This window comes from Tamandua tetradactyla, chromosome 4, assembly GCF_023851605.1.
Source record: "Tamandua tetradactyla isolate mTamTet1 chromosome 4, mTamTet1.pri, whole genome shotgun sequence".
Lineage (NCBI taxonomy): Eukaryota > Metazoa > Chordata > Mammalia > Pilosa > Myrmecophagidae > Tamandua > Tamandua tetradactyla.
In genome coordinates, this window is record NC_135330.1 from 194,960,770 (window position 1) to 194,973,367 (window position 12,598).

Sequence of the window (12,598 nt, forward strand, 5' to 3'; positions counted from 1 at the left end):
AGTCTCGTGTTCTCGTCAGAGACTGGCCCATGCCTCAGTGGATACACAAAACTAGTTGTTGAATAAATAAAGAACAAGGGAGTGCATCAAATGGAGAAGTTTTATTTGGGATGGCAATGTGGAAGAGATACATTTTCCTGATTGATCTAAAACTACATGAGAGGGCGGGCCGCGGTGGCTCAGCGGGCAAAGTGCTTGCCTGCTATGCCGGAGGACCTCGGTTCGATTCCCGGCCCCAGCCCATGTAACAAATACGGAGAAACAGAATACAATAAAACAAGAAAATGTTTAAAGATGTTTCCCTTTCTTCCTTCCTTCCTTCCTTCTATCCTTCCTTCCTTCTCTCTGTCTTTCCTTAAAAAAAACAAAACAAAAAAAAAAAAAAACTACATGAGAAAGACTTCACCCTAGAAGCAAGAGTAACAAAAGAAAAAAATAGATAAATGGGACTTCAACAAAATGAAAAACTTACATGCATCAAAGAACATTATCAAGGAAGTAAAAAGACAATCTATAGAATGGGAGAAAATATTTGGAAACAATGTGTCTGACAAGGGCTTAATATTCAGAATATATAAAGACCTCAACAACAAAAAGACAAAGGACCCAATGAAATAATGGGCAAAGAACTTGCATAGATATCTCTCCAAAGATGAACAAATGGCCAGCAAGCGCATGAGAAGATGGTCACATCATTAGCCTCAGAATCACAATGCGGTACCATTTCATACCAAGTAGAAGGGCTACTAAAAAAAAGGGAGAATAACAGGTGTTGGTGAGGATGTAGAGAAGTAGGAACCCTAGTAGGCTGTTGGTGGGAGTGTGACATGGTGCAGCTGCTCGTGGAATACAGCCTCACGGTTTTTCAGAATGACCCAGCTCTTCCACTTCTAGGTAAAGACCCAAAGTACTGAAAGCAGGGACTCAAACAGATATTTGCAGACCAACGTCCAAAGTGGTATTATTCACAATTGCCCAAAGGTGAAAGCAGCCTGGGCGTTTATCAACAAATGAATGGACAGACAAAATGTGGTATACGCACATGGTGGAATATTATTTGGCCATGAAAAGGAATGAAGTTCTGATACATGCTACAACATGGGTGAAGCTTGAAGATATCATGCAGAGTGAAATAAGCCAGACAGACACAAAAGGACAAATATTGTATGACTGCTCTTATATGAAATAGAATATGCAAATTCATAAAGTAAGAAATTAGAATGGGGGAGAAATAGGGAGATAACACTTAACTGGTATGTAATTTCTGTTTCAGGTGATGGAAGAGTTTTGGCAAAGGATGGTGTTGATAGTAGCACAATACTGTGAATGTAATTACAACCACTGAATTGCATATTGGAAAGTGGTTAAAACAGGAAGCTTTAGTTTTTTTATGTATGTTTACCAGAATAAAAATAACCCCTGAAGAACTATACAACACAAAGCATGAACCTTAATGTAAACTATGGACTATGGTTAATAATATAAAATAATAATATCGTTTCATCAATTGTAACAAAGTTACCATACTAATGCAAAATGTTAATAATAGGGAAAATTGTTTATGGAGAGGAGTATATGGAACTCTGTATTTCCTACATGATTTTTCTGTAAACCTATGACTAGTCTAATAAGAGGAAATTAAAGTATAAGAAAACTTTTTTTGGGTACTTCAAAAATTAATTTTAAATGCATAGTGAATTAAAACTAATTATCTATAGTTAACCCATCAAGTATATATCGAGCACCTATGTGCTCATTTAAAAATAGTTGCTCACTTATGGGCTATGGGATATGACAAGGTACTCTGGAGCCTCACTTTGCCCACTTCCATAAATGTTGTTGGTTTGGGGTGGTAGTAAGTCAAGTGAGAGCAGTGATACTGTGCATCCTCATTCCTCACTCTCCCCCTGCCCCTACCCCCAACAAGTGTAGTCCAAGCACCTCTCCCAGTATGGAGAAGAAAAAAGATACCCATAAGACCCAAAGGAATGAATCTCTAATGGTGGAATGTCAGGCACCTTGCCAAATAAAGTGGTGGGTGGGTAGGCAGCAAACTAATAAAGGCTGGATCTGCCCAAATGTGTTATAATAAAGGTGGTATTTTACTCTCTTCGAATCGTCTCTTGCATGCTACTGTGAGCTCCTAAACCTAAATCTTCACTAATGCCCCAACTGCCCAGTGTTTGTGACTTTTTGGAGATACAGAAAATTGAAGTGGTACTATAGGTATTTTGGAGTCACTGTAGGAACTTTGAACCACTCCAGGAATTATCTCAAGAAAACGTTATCAAGATTATTCCAGACGTCAGCAAATTCAGTTTCATATTCCTGGAATATGACGCAGGCTTGGCTTTTAAATTAAATTGATAAAGTCCAATTGGTTAGCTCCTTGAATTGGGCTGGAAATAGATCAGCACTGTTCAAAAGAACTTCATGCAATGAAGGAAATGTTCTCTACCTGCCCTGTCCATAACAGCAGCCACTAGCCATGTAGAAAGGTGGCTAGTGCAACCCAGGAACTGGATTTCACAACAATTTCACTTCAATTGAAGTGTAAGTTGCCTCACGTGGCTAGCGGCTACCACATTGGAGAGTACAGCTCTAGAATTTTCTCTCTCTAGTAACCATAAATGGTTAACACTTAAAAGCACTTAAAATCATATAGACAGATGGGCGGTGCAATGGTAGCTCAGTTTGATTCCTGGTGCCTGCCCAGGCCAAAACAAACAAACAAATCATATCGACAAGAGAGTGCTAAGTCAGCCAGGAAAAATGCTGAAAAATGGGTGACCATACCTGATTGGTGGCCACTGTAGGATGCTTGGCAGTTTCCCCTGAACAGAGCCCACTGCCTTTTGCCTGCAGCTGCATTTTTAAGATCTCCTCGGACCTTTTTTGAATTTCCAGGCTTGATGTTCTGTGAAATAGTGTGATAATAGAGAGAGAGGTTAAAGCTGCATCTCAGAATGCCCAGCAGATTTTGCTTTGTTGACAATTGATTTGCTGAAATTTAAATACGAAAAGAGATTGAAAAATAAGATGGATTTATCTTATTTACATTTTGCTGATATGTAGCTTTTGATCTCTTCATGGGATCTTTTTTCCCCTAGTATGAGAAATTGTATTTTGCCATGCAGCAACAAAATACCAACAAAGAAAACTTGGAATGGAATCAAACATATTTTTTCCTGTTCAGAGTATTTATAATTTTCTCTAAATACTTAAAACATGAGGTTCCAATCTTTAAAAAAAGAAAATAAAATACAGTGAAATTCTATTTCTGAAAATTCATCAGGAGGTCCACCTGACTGACTGCCGTTTTCTGTTGCCCTGGAGACAGGCTCAAGACTCTGCTCCATTGTTTCAACTTAATGGGACAACACAATAGCCCAGTGTCTTTGGGACCCCACTGTTCCCTGGGCCTTTGCATTGTAACGCTGTCGGTCCTGAGTACGATTAATGAAGGATTTGGCGGGAGGATGCCCGGCAGACTTGGACGTCACCCAATCCAGCCTCTAGTTTTCCACAGTGTGGGGTTTTCTTTGGGAAAGCATGATTATGTGGGGAGCCCATCTTCAAAACCCTTTAAAGCAAAGGGGGTCTTCAGAAGAGCTAGATTACTGGGGCTCAGGCCCTGGGGGTGGGGGTGAGGGGTGTGAGAGCCAATCCTGTGCACTACTGGGTGATGGCAGCGGGGTCAGCCACCAGGTGTGGTGGGAGGGACAGAAGACGTGGAGGTCGAGTGTTCACTGCCCCGGCTCTGCCTCCGCTGGCGGGTTTTCTGGGTGCTGTTGTGCCGCCTGTCACTTGAGTGTGAGCAATGTGGGCTGATTTACTGCAAAGGGCGAGAACCACTGTGTGGTAACCCCCAGCCCCCTCATGCTGAATCGGAATCTCTGCGAGCGAGTGTTTTGGGGCTCAGAAAGCTCCCCAAACAGTTATTCTCTTCATCCCTGGTAAAGCCCACTGCCTAGTGGAGGCAACCGTAGAGTAGGTCAGATTTGAAGGGAAAGCGCATTGGAGCAGGTGGGGCACTAGTGGTATTGGCGGGGGGGTGGGGTTGGGGGGGGGTGGCAATGAAATTTGCAGACAGAGATGATAATAAAAATATCTGTCCAAAAAAAAAGAAAAAGAAAAAGAAACTTGCTTCCTGGGAGCTTGTTAAGAATGCAGAGTTCCAGGCCCTACCCCGGGCAGGTGGGGTCAGAACCTGACTTTGACCTGGGATCCGAGGGCCTGGGCCACACCGCCAGCAGGTCACCCCAGCCCCGAACCCCTGGCCCAGCAGAGACAGGACACCTGGGGCCTGGGGCTGCTGCGAGGGGGGCACGGCCAGGCCACGTGGGACTCTCATCCCAGGCCTGGCGGCTGGAAGGTGCTCGGGGAATGCTGCATGTTTAGCTTCACGCTGTAGCATGGTGGACAAGTCTTTCAACCTACCGGGACTACAGGTTCTAGAAGATCACGGGGACCCCGGGCTGCGGGGAGGGTTACCGGGACACCTGCTGTGTGGTCTGTAAAACGGTTCAGAATTAGGCCGCTGTTCTCAACGTTTACCACGGAGGCAGGAGGGCGGGCGTGGAGAGGGGACCTCCAGGTGCGCCCGGTGGGAATGGCTCGTGCGTATTTGTTTCCTGGAGTCCAGAGAGGACCAGACCACCCTCTCATGTGTAACAAGGTGAAAGGTCAGTGTGCTCCTGCTGTCCCCTCTCCACCTCCACCCACCACCCACATCCGACCACCCAAGGAGGAATGTTTGCTTAGTGGCTGGTGTGCAAGCTACAACCCTGCAGGTTTCCGGCTTTACCTCCCTTGTCTCTTTATTGTCTTAGACAATCCTGGAGAAAGCTGACAACTCCCACTTTTCACTCTTCTCGTCTTCTGTAATCTTGACTCTCCTCTAGGGCTGTAGCCAAATATATCTGGGGGAGCTTTCGTAATTGGCGGGACCACAGGGCAGGCAGGGAACTCTCCTGCCCTCCCGCCCTATAGCTGGTGTGGTGCCTGCGGGGCCGAAGAGCTGGCCCTGGACTCGCTGCCACCGGGGGTGGACTGGGGAGGCTCCTGGACCGTGCGGACCCGTGCAGCCCCCTGCAGCGAAGGTCACTTCCTTCTTCACCAAGCCTCGGGCCAAAGGGCGCACGGCCGGGCTCAGCCCGAAGGACACCGGCAGGACCCAGGTGTTCACAAGGCCACTGCTGGGGCCCCCGTCAGCCCCCAGAAGTCTCATGTCTAAGAATGTGGCCCATTTTGTTAGGAAAATGGTCCCTGTCCATTCACACTCCACCAACCAACTGCATCCCGGAGCTTGCCTCGCGCCGGCCTGCTCGTCTTCAGCTTTGCCTCTTGAGTCCACAGCACCTTTTTCTTTGCCTTCCTTGTCCTCCAAATGTTCTCTCCGAGGGCGCCGTGTCCTCCGAGATCACGGCTGGGAAGTCTAAGACCCAGGTCAACCCTTGGGGTGTGCTGACAGTTGACCTTGAAGTCGCTGTACCAAACAGTCTTCGGTTTTCCCCGTGGTCATTTGTTGCCATGCCTGGAACCATCTTGAAAACCTTAGAGAGCAAAGTCCCCCTCACAGAGACACCTGCAAAGTTTTTTTTTTTTTGCATGGGCAGGCACAGGAACTCGAACTCGGGTCTCCAGCACAGCAGGCGAGAGCTCTACCTGCTGAGCCACTGTGGCCCGCCCCACACATAAAATTTTAATTTAGCCTTTCAGGCATCCAGTCCTCACCCCCTACCCTGACTGTTTTTTCAGGCTGAGCTGTTCCATTGCGTGTTTTGAGTGATGGACCCTTTCTCTTTCTGTCTCAGGAGCAATGTCAGCTACCGTTCAGAACGGTGCACATTTGTGGTGCTGCAGGATACTAGAAATAACCCCCAGGTTCTGCTACTGCCCTCTGCAAAGACAGACTTCTAAATGCTCACCCCAGTGGGGACTCCTTAGTGTGGAGAGAAATAGAAGGTTTGGCATAGAGAAGCTGAGTCAGACTTTCCTCTTTTTTCAGAAAACGAAAGAGACACCTTGGGAGGCCGGGCTGTGGGGTTTGCTGCCTGTATCTGGATGGTTCTCTCCCCGGCATCTTCCAGAAGGATTTTGTATCAGGAGGTGAATTTTCAGAAGCACGGAAGGCAGTTGTGTCATTGTGCCCAAGCCGAAAAGCTGGAACTGCTCATTGGTCCTTGTAGGATGGCACAGGCTGCTGGGTCCTTCCAACAATCCGCTCCTCTAGCCCTGAGTCCTGGTCGGGGGCAGAGGCAGCTGAGGCTCCGTCCCTGTGGGGCAGCTCTGGCTACTCTTTGACAATTTTGTCCTTCTGAACAAAGTGTCCTTGATTTAAAAAGAAAATGCTGGCCACGACTTCAGAGTTTACTCTTCATGGATAACAAACCCTCCATTCACTTTCCAGAGGATGTCTCTCTGTAAGGCCCAGAGAAACCGTCACTGTTCGGAGAATGGGGCATGGACCTGCACGCTGGGGCGGCCCCAGGCATGGAGCTGTAGGATGGGGCGGCCCCGGGCACGGAGCTGTAGGACGGGGTGGCCCCAGGCATGGAGCTGCAGGAAAGGGCACCCCCGGGGCACAGAGCTGCAGGATGGGGAGGCCCCGGGCATGGAGCTGGAGGACGGGGTGGCCCCAGGCACGGAGCTGTAGGACGGGGTGGCCCCAGGCATGGAGCTGCAGGAAAGGGCACCCCCGGGGCACGGAGCTGCAGGATGGGGAGGCCCCGGGCATGGAGCTGGAGGACGGGGTGGCCCCAGGCACGGAACTGTAGGATGGGGTGGCCCCGGGGCATGGAGCTGTAGGATGGGGCGGCCCCGGGGCATGGAGCTGCAGGAAGGGGCAGCCCCCAGGGCACGGAGCTGGAGGACGGGGTGGCCCTGGGCACGGAGCTGGAGGACAGGGTGGCCCCGGGCATGGAGCTGTAGGATGGGGCAGCCCCCAGGGCACGGAGCTGGAGGATGGGGTGGCCCCGGGGCATGGAGCTGTAGGACGGGGCGGCCCGGGGGCATGGAGCTGTAGGACGGGGCGGCCCCTGGGCATGGAGCTGCAGGACGGGGCGGCCCGGGGGCATGGAGCTGTAGGACGGGGTGGCCCCTGGGCATGGAGCTGCAGGACGGGGCAGCCCCCAGGGCACGGAGCTGGAGGACAGGGAGGCCCCAGGCATGGAGCTGTAGGACGGGGCAGCCCCCAGGGCATGGAGCTGGAGGATGGGGTGGCCCCTGGGGCATGGAGCTGCAGGACGGGGCGGCCCCAGGCATGGAGCTGTAGGATGGGGTGGCCACGGGCATGGAGCTGTAGGATGGGGAGGCCCTGAGGCATGGAGCTGCAGAACAGGGAGGCCCTGAGGCATGGAGCTGTAGGATGGGGCAGCCGCACCATCACACCTGCGTGGCACACAAACACTGGAAAGCTCACCCCTCTCCTTTCAGGCAGAGGCTTATTAAAGCTGAAGATTCGGAAACATTTTTTTCTTTTCTTTTTTTTTTTTAAATGTCATTAGTGTTTTCTCAGACCAGGTGAAAAATGACTGCAGTAAAACTAAGGAGGAGTTTTTCTTATTTATGATACTCCTTTCAGCTGGACACAGACAATGAATCCTCCAAACCCCCAAGACACAGGTTACGCAAAGAACAGGAGAAGCATTCAGAGCCAGGTGATAAGCTCCTTAAAACAGAAGAGAATGTCATTTGGATAAGAGTAAAACTTCAACTGGTCCTTTCTTTTCTGGGAAAGAAAAAGAGCCTGAACTAAGCTCTCCTTAGACCGCTCTGGCCGACCACCAGAGCACGGGTGCAAAAAGAAACTCGTTTTCAAAACGAGCAGAAACACAAACCCAACTCTACCCCTCCCTGCACTTTCAACCATCACCTTTCTCTAGGTGGCTCAGTACCTGCATCTCTAGATACTTCGGGTCTACCTTCTAGCCGCCTGCTGGATTGTCCTCAGCAGGATCCTGCTGTCCCCAAACCGAATGTGTGCTAGACCCTCCCCTTCAGAATGGTGCCTCCTCCTGGCTTCCCTGTTTCTGCTAGCGGCATCAAGTCTCATTGCTAAGTCCTGTCAATTTTCTCTCTAGTGATTCCAGAATCCTCCCCCTCCCTGTGTTCCCACCGCCAACACTGCAGTGAAAAGCCTCATTACTGCTTCCCTTGGCAAATGCCACAGGCCCCCAACTTGTCTCCTCATCTCCAGCCTTTTCCCACTCCACTCCTTTCTACCCAATTCAGGCCAAATTCCTTTTCCTAAAGCTCACCTATGGCCATATCATTCTTGTAGCAGACCAATGTCATTGCAGCTGCCCCATCTCATTGAGCATCCTTTGAGTCATGCTCTCCTAAGATAGAAACCAGGAAACTACCTATTCTCAGACTCCCTGTAGCTAAGGCTCAGGTGTATGATTTCAGTTCTGTGAATTACAGGTGCCTAGAACACCTGCAAAAGGAATGGGTTCAAAATTCAGGAACGTGAGGAGGTGGTGGCATACAGGGATTCTGTTTCCTGGCAAATGCATTTGGAGTTTTCTGAATCTTCAGGTATGTTGCTGGTATGTGTTTTCACAGCTCTCGTTATATAGCTACAGAGAGTCTGGCTGTTTAGTTTTCCTGAAGAATCTATAAGCTGCCCAATATTGTTTGAGAAATTCTTATTCAGCTTAGACTAGGCAGAGTGATTCTGTTATTGGCAACTGTGATAGTTTGAAGCTTTATATTGCCCCAGAAGATCATGTTCTTAAATTTAATCCATTCTATTATGAATGAGAACTTTTGACTAGGTTATTTCGATTGAGATGTGACCCACCTCATTCAAGGTGGGTCTTAATCCACTTACTGGCGTCATTTATATGAGGATAAAACACAGACAGAAGCAGAAAGATGAAATTAAGAGAAGGTCACAGGGAAAAGCCCTGAAGAAGCAAAGTGAGGACTCAAAGAAAACTGAGAGGGATCCACTGAAGCCAGAAGCTGAAAGCAACGAAACCCAGGAGAGAAGGACCAGCAGATGCTGGCTATGTGCCTTCCCATGTGACAGGTGTCCTGGGTGCTAGCAACCCGTCTTTAAAGTCCAGGTAGCATCTTGTTGATACCTTGAGTTTGACATTTTCACAGCCTAAGAACTGTAAATTCTAAGTTAATAAATCCCCATTGTAAAAGCCAGCCCATTTCTGTTATATTGCATTCGAGAAGCTTTAGCAAACTAAAACAGCAACTATTACACAGTACATTTTTAAACTAATATTGATGGCTTCTGAGTTCTTAGTGAAATGATACATGTTACCCAACCCAGCATCCAGAGTTCTCCACAGTAAAGTTTCAAACCATTAGACATTCAGGGCCATCAGTTGTGCTGCTCAATTTTCCTACTTCTGCCTCCAAGAAAATGCGATGAAATGGGTTGGCTTAAACAATGAGAATTTATTGACTCACAGTTTTGAGGTCTTGGAAATGTACTAACCAAGACATCATCAAGGCAATCCTTTCTTCCCAAAGACTTGGATACCGGAGATCTTATGCTCTTCTGCCACATGGCATGTGGTGGCATCTGCTTGTCTTTGCCTTCCCTTCCATGTGTTACTTCAGCTTCTTGCTTCCCTGGCTTTCTTTCTCTCTTTAGTCATTCTGCTTATAAAGGACTCCAGTAATCGGTTTAAGACCCATCCTGAATGAGGTGGGCTACACTCTCACTGAAGTAGCCTCATCCCTGGGTCCTACTTACTGGGAGTTCACATGCACAGGAAGGGATTAGAGTTAAGGACATGCTTTTCTGGTGTATCTCCAGTTTCAAACCACCAAACCCATTCATTGTAGACTCCCTGCATTAGCTTCTACTTTGGTTTAACTACTTACTTTCTAAAATGACCACCAGGAACAAGCTTGTTATGATGAGGACATTCCAAAATTCAATCTGTGGCTCTGTCCCATTCAATATTAGACATTGCGATCAGCAGCTCCTGAAGGCCGAAAACATGCTATTATATGCCCGATATAAATATGAAGCTCATCAAATATTACTTGGGGAATAAAACATTAACTGGGAAAATTATTATCATCAAAAATGCTTTTTGATGATGTATTTCTGTACACCTTTCATTTTCATCTCGTTATTCTCACATCTGTGACTTTGTACAACATCAAACACATAAGTGAAAAGTGAAAAATGCAGTCAGAGAAATTTTACAAATTCTACAGTTAAGACATCTGGATGAATTCATTTCTTCTTTCCCCACATATGTTTGCCCTTGTGTAGATACTGTCTGTGTCATTTGCCTGGACAATTAGAACTTTTTTTGCCTGAATCCCTCTTTCACATGAATTTAAAAAAATCTTAAGTTTGGAGGCACTCTTTTTCCACCCTTGAAAGACGAAGGTTTCACTGAAGTTTTGAGAATGCTAACAGAAAAGGATGCAATGGTGACTACAAATCTTTCTCCTCTCAGTGTTGCTTGGATAATATTGGAAATCATGAGGCACAGGTTTTCTTTTCTTCTGAACAGAAGAAAAGGATGTTTGGGTCAGAATAGGATGTGCCTGGTTTTGTTCAGCCCCACGAGTACGGATGCAATTGCTCAAAATCCATCCTTGACCTTCCACTGAATGAGCTGTAGTGAGGCCTGCCCAGGCGTCGCTGTTCATTGTCTGCTCAAAGGGCTTTGATGACCCCTACGGCCATGACCTTGGGCCTCGCTGTTGGTGTACCACTCAGGCTGACTCTCAGTGGTAGCACCAGGACACCCCAGCAGCAACCCTGGCTTCCAAACTCATTAGAGTGGCTCTGCCCTGTTTCAGGAACTTCCTATGAGTTCCAGTCCCAGTTTAGTTTCCTTCCTTCTCTTGGCAAAGAAAACATTTTTTTTCTAAAGTCTACAGCATCCATTGATGCCAAGTTCGTTTTAACTCATTATCCTTATTCAACCATTCTCACTTCCCAGGTGTGCCACAAATGTCACTGTGAACTGGCACCATCAGCAACACAATGGAAATCTCAGTGTACCAGGAAAAGTAGAATGAAAACCAAGAACTCTTACAACATTAGGTGATGGCTTTTTTGATTATTATATTTTTAAACAATTTTAACTATATCAGCCTTGTTATGTAAGTGGCAATCGTCACAAAATTCTACTGCCAATATTTTGTATGTTAGATCCTCACTGATTACATTTTAAAGAGAAAATATAGAGCTTCTTTACATTTTACCTAATTTAAATTTTCTTCATTCTACATAGATTATAACACAGGTAGGCCGTTGATTTTGTTTTCATGAATCTATCGGAAATTTCCATGATAGCTCACTCTGTACCTGAAGGGGCTGGATTTTTTTTTTTAAAAGAAATAAAAGCATTTATAATAATGTTTCTAACTGAAAAAAAGAAGGACTACTCTGCTCACTGTGGAAAACTCTTTTTATTTAACAGAAAAGCGACTTTGGGCTTCCCTTCTAGGGTGGTAAATGGAAGTTTATCACTGAGTTTATGGAACAACTACTTGTTGGCTAGGAGGGAATAGTGTTTGCATTTCCTCCAAACGCTGTTAATCTCTGTCTCATCATAGTCAGTGAGGAGGACATTTAGGCCCTTTGGGAGTCAACAAGATTTTAGAAAGGAGGCATTTACCATCTTTCAGTGCGTTTCAAGAACAGTCAAGCCCGATGACACAAGGTGGGCTGCAATTTCATTTGTTAACTGCTTAATAATCTACGTCATCTATACTTAAACAAAATTGGACAATCTTGCCATCTGGTTGCAAGATGCTCTAGAAGAAATTGAGATGAAAATATTGAAATTCAGTTAATACTTTAATAATTTGAATTTTATTATTTTACAAAGCTTTCTCAGATAGGGATCAAGCACACACATATTTTTCTGGCTTCCTCTTCTAAAATTTATTAAAATACAACTTCTATCAATTTAAGGGACTAGACTGTTCCTTCAGATGCCTGTCTCTTGGAGCCCTAAGACAATAAGCAGGAATGAAATGATCTAAACATAACCCTCTAATATTACAGGTTCTGTTGGGCTGATCTCAAAGGTATCATACGGATAAAAAGATTGAGGAGTAACTTGGGGTGAACTTGAGTGTGCATCCATTTGTATCCTTGGCAGGAAGCTGAACTTCAGAATTTATCAGAATTGCTCTTGCTTGGCCTGAGGGCCATGCACAGAATGGGTGCCCCTTGATTGTACACTGATGGAGATGACACACTGTATTTTTGCCTGAATGGTGATGAGCTGAGTGCATCTTATCTTTCCTCTATTGGACTATCATGGCTTTTTAGTGCCTGGAAAGATGAGAATCACGACAATATAGTGTATTTCCCTCAACTAGAAAACCCCTAGCTGAGCGATATGCTGAAATGTGCATGGGACATAGGACTAGAGGTCATGGCCTGGATGCCACCCTGCCACTGAGGAGTGGTTTGATGTTGGACAGTTCTCTGGACCTTTATTTCTCATCTACAAAATGGGAGTAATCATGTGTCCTTGGTATTCTTAGTAAGAAGAATGAAAAGAGATAATATATGCGAATACATCTGGTACTGACTGGACCTTAATAAATGTTAGTTGAATCTGAGTCTGGATCCTGAATCACTGTCACC

The 12,598-nt window shown here is 46.2% G+C and overlaps 1 long non-coding RNA gene across 3 annotated transcripts in view; it reads left to right on the top strand.

The window, feature by feature from the left end:
* The window catches only part of LOC143681704 (uncharacterized), a 37,308-nt gene extending 26,268 nt beyond the window's left edge, over positions 1 to 11,040 (top strand). For 2 of the 3 annotated variants that reach the window (XR_013174792.1, XR_013174790.1), the window contains exon 3: positions 1,274 to 1,549. This is a non-coding gene — a long non-coding RNA (uncharacterized LOC143681704). Of the gene's footprint in view, positions 1 to 1,273; positions 1,550 to 10,934 lie in introns of those variants that run through there. The other variant, XR_013174791.1, reaches the window with a different exon arrangement.
* Positions 11,041 to 12,598: the final 1,558 nt, after the last annotated feature.